At 51.6% G+C, this 19,325-nt stretch overlaps 1 protein-coding gene across 6 annotated transcripts in view; it reads right to left on the bottom strand.

The window, feature by feature from the left end:
* Nucleotides 1-19,325, bottom strand: part of KSR1 (kinase suppressor of ras 1) — a 120,199-nt gene that overhangs the window by 78,985 nt on the left and 21,889 nt on the right. For 5 of the 6 annotated variants that reach the window (XM_034752572.1, XM_034752574.1, XM_034752575.1 and 2 more), the window contains exon 1: nt 9,694-9,777. The exons of the other annotated variant lie outside the window; for it this stretch is intronic. The gene's annotated coding sequence lies outside the window, so the exon portion shown is untranslated. Of the gene's footprint in view, nt 1-9,693; nt 9,778-19,325 lie in introns of those variants that run through there. 6 annotated transcript variants of the gene reach the window in all.

The raw sequence follows: 19,325 nt of genomic DNA, 5'->3' as shown, positions 1-19,325 counted from the left end.
GCCTTTATACTTCCTGTCCCGCCCCTTGACTTCCGGGGGGCGGGGACAGGCGGTGGTGGTCCCACCCACTCTGGTGCCGGCACGTGGGCTCCCTCTTCTGGACAGGAGGGGAGCCACACCGACTCACTACACACCCCCCCCCTTAAGACTGGCTCCCGCCTGTCGGGGCCAGGTCCTCCCATCTCCCCTATGCGGGATAGGAAGTCCGCATTCGTATGGTCCTTACCAGCTCGATGCTGGACCGTAAATGCGTAGGGTTGTAAAGCGAGGTACCACCGCATAATGCGGGCATTATTATCTTTCATCCGCATTAGCCACCGGAGGGGGGCGTGGTCTGTGACGAGGGTGAACGGGGCCCCGAGGAGGTAGAAGCGCAGGGCATCGCAGGCCCACTTCACCGCGAGGGCCTCTTTTTCCACCACGGCGTAATTCCTCTCACGGGGGAACAGCTTCCGGCTGAGATATACTACGGGGTGGTCCTTTCCCTCCACTTCTTGGGACAGGACTGCCCCTAATCCTACGCCAGAGGCGTCGGTCTGCAGGATGAATGGGCGTTTAAAGTCTGGGCTATAGAGAACCGGCTCCTGGCAGAGGCACTTCTGCAGTGTCCGGAAGGCCGCTTCACACTCGGGGGACCATCGTACCTGCCGGGGGCTGTCCTTCGTCAGAAGCCCAGTTAAGGGTGCTGCGATGGTCGCGAACTGGGGGATGAACCGTCTGTAATACCCGACGAGGCCCAGGAACTGCCGAACGTGCCGTTTGGTCGATGGGGTGGGACAGTCCAGGAGGGCCTGGACTTTCCCGACAAGGGGCTTGACCCGCCCGCCCCCGACGGTATAGCCGAGATAGTTGGTCTCTTGCCAGGCAATCCGGCACTTTTTGGGGTTGGCGGTCAGGCCCGCCTGTCTTAGGGACCTTAGGACCGCCGCAACCCGGGGCAGATGATCCTCCCAGCCGCGGCTATAGATGACCACGTCGTCTATGTACGCCGCCGCATAGTCCTGATGGGGCTGCAGAAGTTTGTCCATCAGCCGCTGGAAGGTGGCTGGGGCTCCATGGAGACCGAATGGCATCCGTGTGAATTGGTACAGCCCCGTTGGAGTGGCAAAGGCGGTCTTCTCTTTTGAGGTCTCCTCGAGGGGGATCTGCCAGTAGCCTTTGCTAAGATCCAAAGTGGTGATATACTGGGCCTCCCCCAGGCGGCCCAGTAACTCGTCTACACGGGGCATCGGGTAGGCGTCGAAGCGCGAGATGGCGTTTACCCTCCGAAAGTCAATGCAGAAGCGGCGGGTACCATCCGGTTTGGGCACCAGGACCACCGGACTACGCCACTCGCTCTGCGACGGTTCGATGACGCCCAGAGCCAGCATGGCTCTTACTTCCTCCTCGACCGCACCCCGCATCCGATAGGGCAGGGGCCGGGTCGTTTCTCGAACCACCTTTCCTGGCTCGGTCTGGATGGAGTGTTTGACCAGGGACGTATGGCCCGGTACGGCCGTGAAGGTTCGCTTGAAGGTTTTCAGCAGGCAGTTAGTCTGTTTACATTGCTCTTCCGTGAGCGATTGTCCCAATTGGGGTGCCGGGGGGTCATCCGTCGAGGGTACCTGGGGTCCCAATTCCGGCTCGGGCGGGCATGGGTTGATTAAGAGGCCCTCCCGGTCCTGCCACCGTTTCAGCAAGTTGACGTGGTACCGCTGGGTTTCCTTCCGCTTGTCCGGTTGCCGCACCTCGTAGGTGACGGGACCGACCTTACGCACAACTTCGTAAGGTCCCTGCCACCGGGCTAACAATTTTGACTCACTAGACGGGAGGAGGAGTAGGACACGGTCTCCTGGTTGGAACTCCCGGACTTGGGCTCCCTGATCGTAGGTCCGTTTCTGCCGTTCCTGCGCTGTCTTTAAATTTTCGCGGGCCAGGGCTCCGGCCTGGGCAAGGTACTCCTGTAACTGGATGACATATTTCAGGAGGCCCTGGGCTGGGGACGCTGACTGTTCCCAGGTCTCCCTCATCAGGTCTAGGAGGCCCCGCGGTCTGCGTCCATACAGCAGCTCGAAAGGGGAGAATTTTGTTGAGGTCTGCGGGACTTCTCGGATGGCTAGCAATAAGGGTGGAAGGAATTGGTCCCAGTGGCGGAGGTCCTCTGCGGGGAATTTCCGCAACATGCTTTTCAAAGTGCGGTTAAACCGCTCCACCAACCCGTCCGTCTGCGGGTGGTACACGGACGTCCGGAGTTGTTTGATGCCTAAGAGGGCACATACCTGTCGCAACAATTGGGACGTGAAGTTCGTTCCTTGGTCGGTCAGTATTTCTCTAGGCAGTCCTACTCGGGCGAAGATTTTCAGCAATTCCCCCGCGATAGACCGGGCGGTAATGCTTCGTAGGGGGATGGCTTCGGGGAACCGAGAGGCATAGTCCACCAAGACCAGGATGTATTGAAACCCCGCGGCACTCTTCGGGAGGGGGCCCACGAGGTCCATGGCGACCCGTTCAAAGGGTGTCTCCATCACTGGCATGGGGACCAGGGGTGCCTTGGGGATCCCGGGCGGGGCGACCCTCTGACACTCTGGGCAGGAGGCGCAATATTCTTTCACCTCCTGAGAGATTCCTGGCCAAAAGAAGCGCGCCAGGATTCGAGCGAGGGTCTTCTCTCGCCCCAGGTGCCCGGCGGCTGGCACATCGTGGGCCAACTTCATTACCGCCCGCCGGTGACACAGGGGCACTAACAGTTGGGTTTGCGGCTCCTGGGTGCGGGGGTCACGGTCCAGGCGGTAGAGCCGGTCCCGGCGTAGCTCAAAATGGGGCCACAGGGTGGCCCGCTGGGGGTCCACAACACTCCCATCTACTGCCGCGAGCTGCTCGTAGAAGCGGCTAAGGGTGGGATCCTCTCGCTGGTCCCGACAGAAATCGGTATCGAAGCGGGGCTGAGGGGCCGGCTCCGGTGGCGGTCCCGCTGCGTCCGTGTCGTCTATCTCGGTCGCCGGACCCTGCTCGGGGTCCTCTGAGGAGGGCCCCAACCGATCAGCCCCCAGGACCGGCGTGGACCGTAGGACTTCCTCAAAGGCCGGCCAGTCCCGACCGAGGATCACAGGGTATGCAAGATGGGGAGCTACCCCAACCACCAGGTGTCGGGTGATCCCCGCGATGGTTAGGGGGACCCGGGCGCTGGGGTATGGTCGAACATCCCCATGGATGCATTGTAGATGAATAGATCCTAGGCGGGTCTCACCCGGCGGTACCAGGTCCTTACGGACCAACGTCTGACCACACCCTGAGTCGATCAAGGCCCGCGTAGTCCGCCCTCCGACGGCCGCCGGGATGGTCAGCTTGGGGTTCATGGCTGGCCTGGCTCGAGTGTGGCCCGCCCACACTTGCCCATAGCTGCAATCCATCTCCGGACAGTCTCGCCGGAGGTGCCCCATCTTCCCACAACTGAAGCAGGGTCCGAGTTCCGGTCGTCTGCTCCGGGGGCCTTCTCGGCTTGGGCTCCGGGGGGGGCTTCGCCGAGCCCTTGGGGGCCCCTGGCCCGGGGCCACTGGTCCGGTCCGAGGAGCCGGGTCTGCGTGCCGGGTCCGGATCTCGCGGCGGGGGTCGGGCCTCGGTGCGGGGTGTCGTGGTCCGCTCGGGGCTTCCCCTTTCTTTTCGCCGCGGACTGGTTCGGGCCCGGGCCGGCGGAAGGTGGGCCCTACTGCATCTTCGGCGGCCAGGAAGTCCTCCATTAGTGACACTGCCTGGGCCAGCGTAGTCGGCCGGTGGCGAAGCACCCAGGCGCGCCCTCGGGAGGGTAGGGTGTGCACGAACTGTTCCAACACCACCTGCTCGGTTACCTCCTCCGCCGTCCGGGTGCCGGGCTGTAGCCACCGTCGGCAAGCTTCTTTCAAGGTTTGGGCCACCACCCGCGGTCGGGCCCCGGTGGGGTAAGTCTGGCCCCGAAACCTTTGTCGGAAAGTCTCGGGACTGACGTCGAGGGCGTCCAATATCGCGGCCTTCACCAGGTCGTAGTCCCGTGCTTCCTCAGCCGCCAATCCACGATAGGCCACCTGGGCCGCCCCCGTCAGGTAGGGGGCTAAGAGGGTAGCCCACTGGTCCCTGGGCCACCCGGCGACGAGGGCTACCCGCTCGAACGTGACCAGGAATGCCTCCGGGTCGTCGTCTGGGCTCATCTTTGTCAAGCGAAGGGGGGCAGCTAACCGTGGCATCTCCGCAGCCTCCCCTGCCGGCCCCGGTGCGGGGCGAGGGAGCGTGACCAGCAGCTGCTGCAGCTGGACTCCCAACTGCCGCACCAGCTGTTGCTGCTGCTCGAGCTGGGCTGTGTGCTGCTCCTGCTGCAACTGGAGTTGGGCGGCATCTCGCTGCTGTTGCTGTGCGAGCTGAGCGGCCTGCTGTTGCTGTTGCTGCTGCAGCTGGGCCGTCTGCTGCCGCTCCTGGCTCTCCGTGAGCAGCTGAAACAGCCGCTCCATATCCATTCCTTAGAACGGGGGGGGCAACTGCCACTCCCCCTCTAGCCCCTTCTCACAGGGGCAGGGGCTCGGGCCCCACGTTGGGCGCCAAATGTAGTAGGTCCTAGCCGGGGCTCGACCCTTCTGGACAGGAGGGGAGCCACACCGACTCACTGCTGTGGGAACAAGTAGTCAGTTAGTCCCGGAACTCCGGCTCTTTAGTGCAGAGTCGGAGCAGCCACAGTTAAAGCTCAGGCCCTTGACTGCAGGGGCTGAGCGAGCAAAGAGTTCAAAGCCCAGGCCCTGGATCAGGGCGGGGCAAACACGGTTGGCTCAGCCCCTGCAAACAAGGGCCTGAGCTTAACTGTGTTGGCCCCGCCCTGATCCAGGGCCGGGGCTTTGAACTGTTTCCTCACTCAGCCCCTGCAAACCCGGGCCTGAGCCAACCGTGTTTGCCCCGCCCTGATCCAGGGCCTGGGCTTTGAACTCTTTGCTCGCTCAGCCCCTGCAGTCAAGGGCCTGAGCTTTAACTGTGGCTGCTCCGACTCTGCACTAAAGAGCCGGAGTTCCGGGACTAACTGACTACTTGTTCCCACAGCAGTGAGTCGGTGTGGCTCCCCTCCTGTCCAGAAGGGTCGAGCCCCGGCTAGGACCTACTACATGGTGTAATGTATTTCCACAAATGGAGTTCAATCATTACCAGAGCCGTGTGAAGACCAGCCCTCACACAACCCTGCATTCAGTGGAGTTGTTCATGGTTTTTTCCTGTTGTAAGTGAGAGCAGAGTTGGGCCCTGGCTACATAAGAAACGTTTGCGGCTTTAGCTACAGCAGCAACTAGACTATTGGTTGAAAAAGCTTCAAGTCCAGGATGGAATTTTCATCCAAAACCAGAGAAAACCATTCCACACTGGCCAGTAGCCTGGTGGGTAGGAAACCTGCCTAGAATATGAAAGATGCAGGTTGGAGTCCCTGCTTCAAATCAGGGAGAACAGGGGCGCCAGAACAGGGCCACGGCCCTCCCACTTTTTACCGACCATAGTGAACGACAGGGGGAGAGGCAGAGAGGAGTGAATGGGGATGGGGTCTTGAGGGGAAGAGGCGATGCAAGGGCGGGGCCATGGTCCAGGCGCCTGTAGCCCCACCACCACTTTCAAGGCACTTCCACTGCTCCTGACAGGAACTCAAATTCAGGTCTCCCATCCGAGTCCCCTTACCACTGGGGGACTGGCTATTCTAGGGTGAGATGGTCAAGAAAAAAAAAAAAAATTCCCCCCCAAAAGGTCCAGTTTTCATTCCTATGTGGAAAACGCAATTCTTGATTTCTGGCCAGCCCTAGATCCTTTATAGTGGTACAAAAGCGCTAATCCAGATATGCTTATTCCAATTCAGGAAGCAAAAATAAGCTATAGCAGTAAAATTAAAAAAAATTAAAAAAAAAAAACCCACATCAGATACACACACACCCAACCATCACACCCCTAACCAACATAAGGATACTCTATAAAACCTTCTAGTTTACACCAATAGTTAGACTGAGAAAGCCAGTCTTTATGGCCCCTTTATGCTGTCAGAGCATTGTTTAAAAGGCCTTAAAGTGGGTGCAAAGGCGCCTTGGTGTTAATGAGAATCAAGCCCTCAGTGTTTTCTGTTAAAAGCTTTCAAAGATCTTGTGTCTTTCACTCCAGACACCCCACGCTCTCCTTTGGAAACATCCTTCCCAGCATCCATCTCCTCTCCTTTGTCCCCGCTTCTGCAACACATACGGCTAATTATCATTTTCCGCTAAAAATAACCCCTATGATTATCAACGGGAGAATCAATTCAGCAGTCCCCAGGGTTCAGGGTTGCTGCAGCAGCTCTTTCTCCGATGACTGCCTCAGAACGCTAAGCCACAGCTATCAAAAACAAACAAACAAACAAACAAACAAAAACTTAGGGGTGGGGGAAATAAAAGAGCCATTGTAACCACTGTACACGTCATTTTGTAATGGATATGGCAGTACAGACAAACAAAACAAAAAAAAGAAAAAAAAAAAGACAAAGGGCTTCTATCTTGTGTTTCTCTGCCTGTGTGCTGATGGTTCTGAATGTCTGGAATAAATTCATTTCCTAAGCTTTCAGACTTTATCCCTAGCCAACCACCATTCCACATTTACTGGGCAGTTCCTTGTTTTGCGGATTCATCATCTGTTTAAAATATTTAGGCTTGATTTTTCAAAATGAGCCCGAGGCAGGTTGGCACCAACATCCTGTTGAAAGTCATTATGTGTGCCTAACTCCCTAGGTTCATTGGAAAAGTCCAACTTCGGTCTTTTTGATCTCTAAAAGACATAAAGAGGAGCAATGCCATTTGGGGCAGAAAGAGGTCATTGGGTTTTTGCCAAGAACGTCCTATGGATCACTTAGACCCATGTTGCTCATATAACCCACTGGCGAGCATGTTGCAAGTCCCTCTCTGTGCCAATCCACTGAGGATAGAAACGGTTACAATGACCAGCTACAGAGCTCTAGCGCAAGCTGCAACAGCTCAGCCTTCAACTCAGGTGGACCCAACGCATTGGCCAGGAAGGCAGCCGTCACACGATAACAAGGGCAAATCCTTTGCCCCAGTCTCTCTCTCTCCCCTCTATCCCCTTCATACAGGCATAGAAGCCTCAAAGCAACTAAATCGGCCTGGAGAGACTGCACAGGGAGAGACAGTGGTGCAGAAAGGCTGCAGAGTGGTCTATAGGACACCCTCTGCTGTGGGCTAGGGAACAGCATTCTGGGCTGGTTCTCACTACAGCAGGCCTTAGATATTTCTGACCATTTTACTCCAGACCTAAATGAGCGTTCAGAGGGCTTTTCACTCGTGTTCATGACTGAAAACAGCACCTTCCTCCACTCCCATCAAGAAAGGTTAAAACTTCAATGGAGCGGTGCAGATTGACACCTGCTGGAGGATCTGGCCTTCAGTGTTTTCCAAAAAAATAATAATAATAATAATAAAATAAATTAAACAAACAGTGATCCTAAAAGAAGAAATATTCTGGGCTAAGAGCTGGGGGGGGGGGGGGCCTGGGGTTTACTGTAATGGTGAAGGGGGAGGGAGATGGCTGAGGGAAGCATGTTTTTAAAAATACTGTCCACCATAGGAAATTGCTCAACCAAAACGTGGCAACCTGCCACATTCTCACAAGCATCTCCTCAGAGAGCAGAACAGCCTTGTTTTATAAAAAAAAAAAGTTAGTTTGTAACTGCAGTTTGGGATTCTGTTGGGGAAAGAAAAAAAATTTAAAAAAAACTTCTCTACAAAATGCTTTCGAGCTACATTGCAATTGCTTCATTTTGATTATATAAAAAACAACAAAACCCCAAAACACATTAAGTGCCATACCAGGCTGCAAGGATAGGAGACTTGGAGCCAGCTAGTTGGCTTTAGAGTAAGTTTCCTGAGCTCTTTCTCTGTACAACGTACTGAAGTGAAGCCAAAGCAGCACAGGAGAGATGTGACTGCTACTTAAAGAGGTGGTGGCCAGCGGAGCTTTGGCAGAGAAGGACACTTCCAAAATAATTAGCAGCATGTACAGCAAGATGAACTCCAGGGATCATTAAATCTTATTCTCCCTTCCAATAGGATCCTGGTAATAAGTTGGTTTACAAATGGGAACAATATTATGCTTCCTTCTCATCCCAGCTGCCTTCCTTCCCAGGAAAACCAAACCCAGATTGGACATCCATTGGCCTTTCCCCTCCAGCTTCTGTGCCCCACTCAAGTTCATTTTTCCTACCGTACTTCAGAACTACCACCAACCATCCAGCAGCAGCCAAGCTGCTGCGAAGCGTAGCAGACCTACAAATGCAGCCCAAGGCGGAGACAGGCATCAAGACCACGATGCCTAGAAATGGGCCTTCGACCAAAACTCTGGACCACAAACCCCACATGTGTTAGTGAAGACGTGGGGGGGGGGTTATTTTGGCAAGCAGAGTGTCACAGCTCATCTGCTTTATGTCGTGCTGCATTCAGCAGAGGCGCTCAGGTTGGATCCCCCTGGATTGGATAGACAAGGGGGTGGCAATAGACTATGCTCCAGAAAGGGTCCTCAGCTCGGGAACAGCTCCCCTCCTGTAACTCCAAAGTAATCCCGACCTGTTTGTGCGGGCTGCTGCGGAGAGTGGGTTACAGCTGCATGAGGGAGGAGCTGCACGTTCCACTGCCTGTCAGCCGATGGGGCTGAAGCTGGATTACATTTTGTCTTTTGAAATTTGCATCCGGAGTGCCAAGCGCGCTGGATGGCTCCTCCTACTCCCCCGTGCTATGGAGCAGGAGGGGTAGGATATAGGAATTCTGCTCCCTGCTTTATTAGCGCAGAAGTCACAAGAAATAATAAAACCATATTTCTGCTCCTAGGAGGCCCAGTCCTGGCTCAGGGAGCTCCTTTGTGCCAGGGGCCGTACAGCCACAGAGCAAAGGACAGGCCCCTGCCACACAGAGTTTGCAATCTAAGGCCCCTAATCCCGCATGGGGAACCATATGGGCCAGGTGAAGTCAGTGGGGCTCTGCACGGGTGCACAGCTCTGCCAAATAGCTCTTGGTGCAGGACTAGAGCCCAAGTAACACTTACTACATCTGCGGGCTGTCGTTCACCATGGCACTTCTTCGCTGTTCCACAACAGCCGATTCCAACACCCTTTTGTCTCAGAGTACGGCTACACTGTGTAGCGTAGACGCAATAAATCGATCCCCAATCGCTCTCCTGTTGGCTGCTGAATTCCAGCTCGTCGAGAGGCGGAAGCAAAGTCGACGGGGGAGCCGTGGCCATCGATCCCGCGCTGTGAGGACGTGAGGTAAAAATCGACCGAAGATGCCCAACTTCAGCTATGAGAATAGCCTAGCTGAAGTAGATGTATCTTAGGTCGATTCCCCCCGTCCCCCCCAGTGTAGACCAGGGGTCAGACTAGTGAGTACTGCCCTACCACACAAGTGGCCTCACTGATTTAAAGGAAATATCCTCTTTCCAGTCATCTCCCCTTAACAAAAAGGGCCCAAACCCTGCAACCCCCAGTGACTTCTACGTTGGGGTCAGAGCTGTTGCTCATCACATACGGGAAGCACTTATCCCTTGCAAGACCCAACCCTAACCTGGTCATTAATAGCCTGTATTTGCATTGGATGATGAGCTTGGAAACTCCAGTGACCTGTTTGTCCAGCTGCAAGGCAGCCCTTCCTCATTATACTCTTTGATCATGTGCCACATTGCCTCAATGAACTTTACCTTTGCATTCAACAGCCTCGTAAGACACCGATTTCCACACGGCTCCTGAGCCTTTATTTTCCAGAGCCACGGGCAGGTACCATCCTGAATGAGGTAATGGAAAGAGGTCAGGGAAGTTGCCAGGGCATCTCCAGGCAGCTCTGAATGGCACAATCAGAACGGTGCACAACGTGCGCGCAGCACCTCAAAACCCACTAGAGAAACTGCGGCAGCAGCACACACCCACGCACAACCAGAAACACGGCCACGGATTCAAACACAGGGGATGCTATTACAATCAGTATTGAATCACAAGGTGCTCCTCACCGTGGCATCTGGAAACCCCTATTACAGCAGTTCTCAAACTGGGGACCACCAGGGTCATCTAGTCTACCCCCTGCCAAAATGCAGGATTTATTGTGTCTAAACCATCCAGCCTCCTTTTGAAAATTCCAATATCCAACCGTTCTTCTAGAGACCTATCACTTGACTTTCTTAAAAATTCTACATCTTGACTTGATCTTTGCTATTGAAGATTTTTTCCCCTTGTACCGTGATCAAACTAATAATAAAAAACAAACACCTGTATCCAGATCTTTATTCTGGTTTAGACCAGCTGGTTACATGGACCTCAACTGACCTACACTCATTTATGCCAGCAGAATCCGACTTAGCTTTATAGCATTCCTTCGCATATTATGTACCCCACTCAGAAAAATAGCTGGCTTGTGCACAGCAGCAGATGTGAGGTGCTCAGGGCTATTAAAAACCAGAGAATAGCCAGACCTACACTAAGATGCTGGCATCTGTGACCCCAATTCAGCAAGATACTTGAGAACATGTCTAACTCGGAGCAGGCGAGTAGTCTCATTGAATCATGGGCATAATGCCTAACTCTGAGCCCAAGTACCTTGCTGAAATCAGGGTGAGAAACTTCAGCCAGAGGAGGTAGTTTATGCCCCGTGCTGAGCAGCTACCTCATTGTCACTTGCTGTGTGTTTGAAGAATGGGGGGGGGGGGGAGCTAGATTCTGCACACCCATAAAAAGAATATAGACTGAGAGACATCTCACTTGCAGCAGTAAACAGAGTCATTCCTATATAAGTCAACGGAAAAAGGTGAGCATTGATTCAGCCCCATGCAGTGGATCAAATTTAGATTATTTTCCCAGTCTACAGTGGGAACATTTTCTCATGTAAACAAAAAAATTAAAATCCATTTTAATTATGCCTTCAAATGCAGTATGCTCTAGGCTGGAAATGGGTAGCTTTAACCTCCCTGACACTGCCCTGCAATCACATCTGGAAATGAACTCCGGGCCACTGGCACCAAGCCACTGTGGGTTACAGTGGGCTGCATAAAGGATGCAGCCAAGTCTCTGGGCAGGGAAGAGGTGAATTAATCACATTGCAGCCAGCACTCCCCAGTGAGTGACCCATGGAACAATATTGGACTCCGCTCACCTGCCCTTTCAACTAGAGCAAAAACAAGTTCAGAGGCAGTGACAGCAGCAAGCTTGTAAGTACGGGGGGAGAGAAGGACATTAACACCTTCAGGGGAAGGGTCTTCCCTGGGGAAGATTACACAAGAGGGGCCTCAGCCTTCCCTTCAGTTATGGGGTAAGAATTTGACACACACCCCGAGACGAGCAGCACATCCAAGAGCCAGGATCAGGCTATGAGTGGCAATCTTCTGTATGGAATTGAGCTAGTGCATTGAATGTATGGTAACTTGAAGTCCTTAAATCAGGATTTGAGGACTTCAGTAACTCAGCCAGAGGTTAGGGGTCTTTTACAGGAGTGGGTGGGTGAGGTTCTGTGGCCTGCAAGAAGCCAGGAGGTCAGACTACTAGATGATCGTGATGGTCCCTTCTGACCTTAAGATCTATGATCACTCTTTCTGCAAGTTGGAAGCTATTGGTGGTTATTTAATCACCAAGCATTTGCTCTGCAAGCCAGACATCTGACTGATCAAAACCCAGTAGCTTTTTCCCCGTTACACACTGCTGTCATTTCATTGCGTTAGACACAGTCTTTTTACTGGCATAGGTGTCCATCCCGTCATCGTGTCTCCCCCCTCCCCCCAATCTTCCAGAACAGCCACCACAAGTGGTGAGGAGAGTATACGTACATGCCACAAAGGAAATCCTTCATATGACTTGGCCCTACGCCTCCATACTGCATCCCAACTTCCACCTTCTGTCCCCTGCCTCCAAAAAAGGTTCATATCAAGCCTTGTAACAATTGCCCTAAAATCTGTTTAAATTCTAATCTGCCCCAGAAGCACCTAAAGTCTCCATTAGACACACAGACAGACATCCACCTGGCTGGTGGCAGGAACTCTCTCCTCTAAAGGGAACGGAGACAAACCACAGTCTCGACTATTAACCTAGAATTCGGAACTCTCAGCTCTCTACTCACCGTGCCTTCTAAGCACAGGAAAGGCTGCCGTTAATCCATTAACTGCCTTAACCCGCAGCACACTTACGAGATCACTACTCCTGGCCTACCACAGCCCTTCCTGAGTGGCACACGGTGGAGGGGGCATTGGACCAATGAAGGTGGCTCTTCATCCACCCACCCACCCGCAGCTGAGACTATACAATGTTTCACCCTTGATTATTCAGCGTTAGGTCACTCACAAAACATGCTGACACTGCCAAGCATGTGCACACAGTTTTTTTATTTATATATTTATATTTTATATAAATAAAGTTAACCACTTCCTTTACAGAAGGGGCATGATAAATGCAGCCATCTCTCATAGGGATTTAATGACCTTCTCTGAGGTTTTGTATTAATCTTCTGGGAGGTTGTTCCCTCCCACCCCACCCCCCATTAAAGTCTAGCTAGCTTTCTACAGCCCTGGAAACCAAAGTGCTACATCTAGCCACAGAACTGGTAGAGCATGGTCAGCTGCCGTGCAACATGCCTGTACGCTGCCCAGCCTTGACCTACAAGGTGAGAATCCATCTCCATGGCACTTATGTAGTTACCTCAGTGGGCTTTGGAGCAGGCACTAGAACATAAGAGTGGCCATATTGAATCAGACCAAAGGTCCAGCTAGCCCAGTATCTGGTCTTCTGACAGTGGCCAAAACCAGGTGCCCCAGAGGGAATGAACAGAACAGGTAATCATCAAGTGATCCATCCCCTGGTTGCCCATTCCCAGCTTCTGGCAAATAGAGGTTAGGGACACCATCCCTGTCCATCCTGGCTAATAGCCATTGATGGACCTGTCCTCCATGAACTTATCTAGTTCTTTTTTGAACCCTGTTATAATCTTGGCCTTCACAACATCCTCTGACAAGGAGTTCCACATGTTGATTGTGCGTCATGTGGGGAAAAAAAATACTTCCTTTTGTTTATTTTAAACCTTCTGCCTACTCATTTCATTTGGTGGCCCCTAGTTCTTGTGTTATGAGAAGGAGTAAATAATACTTCCTCATTTACTTTATCCACAGTCATGATTTTGTAGACCTGGGAGTCTTTCAATTGACTTCAATCGGTTTGGGATCAAGCCCTTAATCCTTGGCACCTTTTCTAAGGCTGCCAACAAGGTGGTTAAATAGCACCAACTAGAGTGGTGGCTTGAGACTGAAGCCAGCCTAGTTTCCTGAGAGGTCACTTAACAGCTATGAGGCACTCACACTGACATGGTTATGGGCCTGCTGCACCTGTGCCCTATCTTGTCTCTGAGTGTCAGGCCTTGTGCCTTGAGCCCTCCTGGGGTGGAATAGCATGATTCTCCTCCTCTTACAGCAGGCCCTGGGCTACAGCACCCTGTGTAACCACTGTGCTTTCCCCTAAAGTATTTAGAGAAGGATTCTAAAACACATTGTCCCTTAGCAGCACTCAGGTGCTTGCTGAGAAATGGCTTAGCTTGAGTTATTCTTTCCTTTCATGCTTGTTTTTCTAGATAGCCCCTTATTAAATAAAACCAATACAGTCATAGAGTTCAAGGCCAGAAGGGACCACCAGAACTTTTATACAGTAAACACCTACATTAACCAGGAAAACAGTCATGGGAAGTAGTATGGCACTGGACTGGGACTCAGGAGACCTGGATTTTATTCCCAGCTCTGCCACTGACCTGCTGGAGGACCCTAGGCAAGTGCCTTTAACCTCCCTCTGCCTCAGTTTCCCCCTCTATAAAATGGATATAATGCCCTGTTTCATCAGTAGATCTAAGAACTAGGTATTATTTATTATTATTACAGAGCATCTCCAAATTTGTCACATATACCTTCCAGACATTAAATGACTCACGCCTGTGATGAAGGATAGGAGGTTGGCAGTTGGTTCCTTTTCTAAACATCCAGTTCTCGCCCAATATTCATTAACATAATAGAAAAAAAGAAAATGCCAAGAGACAATTTTACATAGAACATATGGGCTTGCAAATGTTCCAGTCTGTTGCTAACACAAGTGATTAAAAAAAATCCTGTACACTGACACCCAGTTAATATGAAATGGATCCTGCCATTTTTTTAGTCATGAATATCAGACTAGTATTTTCTGTAGCAAGTTTTAAAGAAACTCTACTGAAAACAATTTGACAGTCAAAGAAGTTTCAGTCGCAACGTTTTTAAATTTTTAAAAACGTTTGAGTAAAAAGAACAAGGCCTTAAACATTTATTCAGTAGCATAGTGAATGCTATTTTCAAATCATTAATAGCAATGTTTAAGCATTCCAGCAGCACAGGTGACAGCATCAGGTAAGGAATCTCTTGCCACCTAAACAGGTGACCTCTAAAAAGAAAAACCAGTAAGAGTCAAAAGCTCCCAAGCTTACAGCAGTGCTGAATGCCTAGCATAGAAAAGCAGAGACACACAAAGAGAGGAACAAACAAGGAAGTAATAGAGCAGGCCAAGAGCCAAGGCAATTAGGCTTTTGGAGGTCAGGGAAGAAATTAATCTCTGATGCAACTACACTGTAATCAAGGCATTACACCAGTCTAGGATGAAGTTGGCCACTGATGTGCCCTACCGGAAAGGGAAACTCAAAGCCCTTGAAAGTGTCAGGGAGATGGGGGTTCTGTTCCTAGTTCCATCACTGTGAAACTTTGGACATGACACTTTCCCTCCCTGTGTCTCCAGGCCCCTCCACCCCGCCCATCTATAAAATGGGACTAATACTGACCCGCCTGCATAAAAAGCACGGAGATTAATGGGTGAAAAGCAGTGCTATTAGTGAAGGGGGGGGGAAGCTTATCCCATCTAAGTACAGAAAGACATTTCAAGATCAACAGAGATCAGATTCTGCAGAGGAAGAATATCTGTAGCTCAAACATGCAGTAATTAAGAGGAAAAATATTGATTTTATTAATAACAGTCCACTATGTTTTGGGGGGGGGGGGGGGTTGTTTTGTATTTGTTCGTTGCACATAAAATTTATATTGCACCCAAAGTTAAGCTAATATACATTTAATTGTGCAACTTCTAGAGTCAAGACCAAGTTCTGCCTGAGCTTTCACACAGCAAGTGCACAGGGGGTGAACCGACATTAGATACATTCCTCTAACTTGGTTTTAGGGGAAGTGATTTCTTAGTAAGATACTGGCCTGACGTCAGAGAAGTGACCGTCCGCTGCACATCACCAAAAAAAAATTATTTCCACCCTCCCAACCTACAATTGAGCTGCTTCACTCTTCAGGCTGCTGAAGGAAAGTCCCTATTCTAACCACTTTGGGATTCAATCCAAGATAAACTCAGCTGCATGCCCTCCACCTCAGCACTAACCATCCATTATTAAAGCAAGGCACCACAAAACAATGGACAGAGCCATTCCTGTAATTCCTATGCTGCAAAAGGAATGTGACAGAAGCAGGAAAGCCAAATCCATCTTCAAGAGTACTTAGTCACTTTCCAGTAATATAACTGGAACAGCAATAAATGGATACAGTTCAAAGTTCCACATCCTGCAAGTTTGTCCAGCACCAGAAAAAGAAAACCCACCCGTCCGCCTCCATAGCAGTTGCATTCTACCTAGTTAATGCACCAAGTCACTCAGTTGAAATACAGCAAGCACAGGGGGAGGGTGGGTGTTCAGTTATTTTAGCAGAGCCGCTGGTATCAAACAGCATTCTCTGTCAGAGGATGCATCAACCAGGGCTGTGGCATTTCCATTCAGTGTCAGATAATATTTAAGCTATTGCTTGGGGCATTTGATTTGCCCATTTTAGGAGATCACTCAATTGTGCACTTCTGTGAGAAAAGTCACCCTCCACGTTTATACATAGTGGGCTTAGAGGAGAGTCACCCATGGGAATTAAGGAAGGTTGTGCCCTAAAAGACTAGAATACATGCAACTTGTCTTGTACCACTAGGTTAAACCTAGGGAATTTACCTTTCCCCCCCCCCAATCCACTCCTCCCAAGATGCCCATAACTACAAGCAATTTGCTATATTGCTTTGTAAGGATCTTGGGACCTGGATGATTAGGCTGAGCAAACCAATTCCCTCCCCTTCCACACCCCCAACCTCATCGGGTTGAAATGGGCATAACTCCGCTGGAACAACATTGCTTTACACCAGCCGAGGAGTGACGGGCTTGTCCATATTGGAAACATACTGGTAAAAGCTAAAGCATAAATTTAAATAAATACTTATGCTGGTAGAACACCCCTGTGTGGGGTCTTATTCCTCTACCGCCGACTTCCTGCGTGACCTTGGTTAACTCACCTAACTGCGGGGCCTCTGCTGGAAGATGGGAATAATGAGACTTCACCACATCAAGGGACTGCTGCGTGGTGGCTAATGTAATTAGTGTTTATAAAAGCACTGAGATCCTATGCGAGTCCAAGGTGCTATTATAAGATCTGCTGCTAATCCCCACTATGGCAGTGAATGCCAAGACATGCTTTCCTCTCAGTTTTCACCAGCCACACCATCTCCCTGTCTCCCCACGCTGCATTTCGGTAACTGAGCAATAGCCTCCTACTGACAAACACAAGCAGCCAATAGATTACTCGCTTCCGCATCTGCTAGGGCTTTCAGCATTGCAGTGTCTAGACTGCCAGCCCACTTCCCCATTCAGCCTCACCCAGCCATGTGACAACACAAACAACTGAACACTTACACAAGGCCCAGGTTTGGCCCCAAGTTGGGTGCAACTCCGTTGTCCTCAATGGAAACCTTAGCAGCCCAACTTGCTAGACTATAGCTTCCCAGAGCAACGGAGTGGTGAAACAGCCCTATTGTATTATCAGGAAGTAGAATTAATGCTCATACTATTAGTTACAAGCAGGATCAAGCGCTGATAAGACAGCTACTGAGTGACACCCAGTCGACAGGCAGGGCGGCTTTCCTGACAGAAAGCAAACACTATGAAGGATGAAACAGCGTTCAAAGACAAACACCAAGCTTCCTCCTCCTGCTACACCTGTTTCAGGTAAAATTCCCCATCCAGCTGCATCCTGATAGGTGCTGAACACTCCCATGGAAGAGAGAGGAAGCTGCAACTTCTCGGTAGAGGCTCAGCACCTCGCAAACGTATGCTTTTGGCGTCTGGGTCTGATCCTGGTCTCGCTTATGAGACTGGGCAGACGCCCATTAGTTTGGTTGTCCACAAGCTTGGAGCCTCTGAGTGAGAATTTTTTTTTTTTTTTTTTTTTTTTTTTTTTTAAATTGGGTTCTGGGAAGTGGGCGGGCGAAGCTCGCCCACTGCTAAAGGATCCCCACCCCAGCCTAAGGGGAGGACCCACAGGGGCTGAAACCCAAATGATTACAGGGGACAACTAATGTAAAAACAGGGACAGGAGTGCAGTCAAAGGGTCAAAAGAAGGGAACCTGACGGGGACACCAAGCAGAGAACCCCGGACAGCGCCCACTGCTCCTCAAAAGGTGTCAAGGGAGCCAGTGGACGCCGCCCAGAGGAACTCTGCCCGGATACGTGAACGGACAGAGGACCGGAAACAGGCCCCAGTCACAGGAACCTCCATCGGCCAACCTCCTCGCCCTGGTTTTATAGATGGCCAGTTTAGCCAGGGCCAAGAGGAAGTTGACCAGGAGGTCCTGCGACTTTGTGGGGCCACAGATAGGGAGTGTGTAAATAGGAAGGTGAGGGGGAAAGTGCAAAAACGCAACATAATATTGGTGAGGAGCCGGTGTAGGGGCTGCAACCTGGCGCACTCCAAATAAAGGTGTGCCAGGGTCTCCCTCACGCTGCAAAAAGGACAAGTGTCTGGGACAGAGGTAAACTGTGCCAAATACATGCCCGTGCTCACGGCCCCATGAAGGAGCCGCCAGCTGATATCCCCAGCGGGCCTCGGGACCAGGGTGGAATATAGGTTGGCCCACCGGGGCTTCTCACCCTCAACAGGTGGTAGGAGGTCCCACCACTTTGTAACAGGGCAGGACACGAGGGTGAGGAAGTGAAGGGTGTGGAGCACGAGCGTGTAGAGAGGTTTCCTTGGTGCAGTTTGGAAAGTGTCTGAGTGAGGATTGCAAGATATGGCCCCTTACTGTGAGCAGTTTTTTTGGGGGGCGTGGGGGGGTCGGGTTGTTGAGGAAATATGGCCTTGTGGCTAACAAGGTGGCGACAAGAGATGGAGCTCAGTTCCCAGTGTGACTGCAGCGTGACTCTGTATCAGGGCAGGGATGTGACCAACCTGACCTAGTGGTTGGAGCAGGGGTGATCAGACCTAGTGGTCAGAGCCAAAATCAGGAACCAAGCCAGGGGTCACAGCCGGAGTCAGAAACCCGGGATGAAGCAACGGTCAGTTGCTCAGATGACTTCCTGCCGTTGCGCCTCCTTCTCGCTTCAATGGAACGGTCAGGCCAAGCTGGTGGGGCTGGTCATCGTCCCCATCCAGGATCCTCAGGAGTCATGCCTCTGGAAGGGTCAGAGTTCTGCTAGCCCCTCACTTCCAGTAGTTCTGGGTGAGTTGCCCAATTGTGGCTAGAGTGTGAACGCTGCCTAGGAACCTGTGGGGCCAGGTCTGAAACCCGCAGGCCCCTGGCAAGGCCTTCCCCACAGAGATCTCTCTCTGCATTGAAAACCTGGGTCTCTGAAACATGGACTTGATGTTCCCAAGCCTATGCTTGGACATCCACACCGCGTCATAAACCCAAGTTTACAACGGCTGGACCCACATGTCACAGCTGTGGTAACGTGTTCATACTGTGCTACACAGACCTTCTGACTTGGCTTGAGCTGCGTCTACACTGCAAAATGGACCCAAGTAACAGTAGGACTTGGGATCAGCCCACACACACACACGCCCCCCAGCAGGGGTCTAGGACCGGGATCCTGAGGGCTTGCCAACCCGAGTCAGATTGAGCTGTGTGTGTGTGTGTGTGTGTGTGTGTGTGTGGTTACTTGGGTCCATTTTGCAGTGTAGACGCAGCTCAAGCCAAGTCAGAAGGTCTGTGTAGCACAGTATGAACACGTTACCACAGCTGTGACATGTGGGTCCAGCCGTTGTAAACTTGGGTTTATGACGCGGTGTGGATGTCCAAGCATAGGCTTGGGAACATCAAGTCCATGTTTCAGAGACCCAGGTTTTCAATGCAGAGAGAGATCTCTGTGGGGAAGGCCTTGCCAGGGGCCTGCGGGTTTCAGACCTGGCCCCACAGGTTCCTAGGCAGCGTTCACACTCTAGCCACAATTGGGCAACTCACCCAGAACTACTGGAAGTGAGGGGCTAGCAGA

Source organism: Trachemys scripta, chromosome 18, assembly GCF_013100865.1.
Source record: "Trachemys scripta elegans isolate TJP31775 chromosome 18, CAS_Tse_1.0, whole genome shotgun sequence".
Lineage (NCBI taxonomy): Eukaryota > Metazoa > Chordata > Testudines > Emydidae > Trachemys > Trachemys scripta.
The sequence above is the reverse complement of the archived record's forward strand: the minus strand, read 5'-3'. Positions and strand labels throughout refer to the sequence as shown.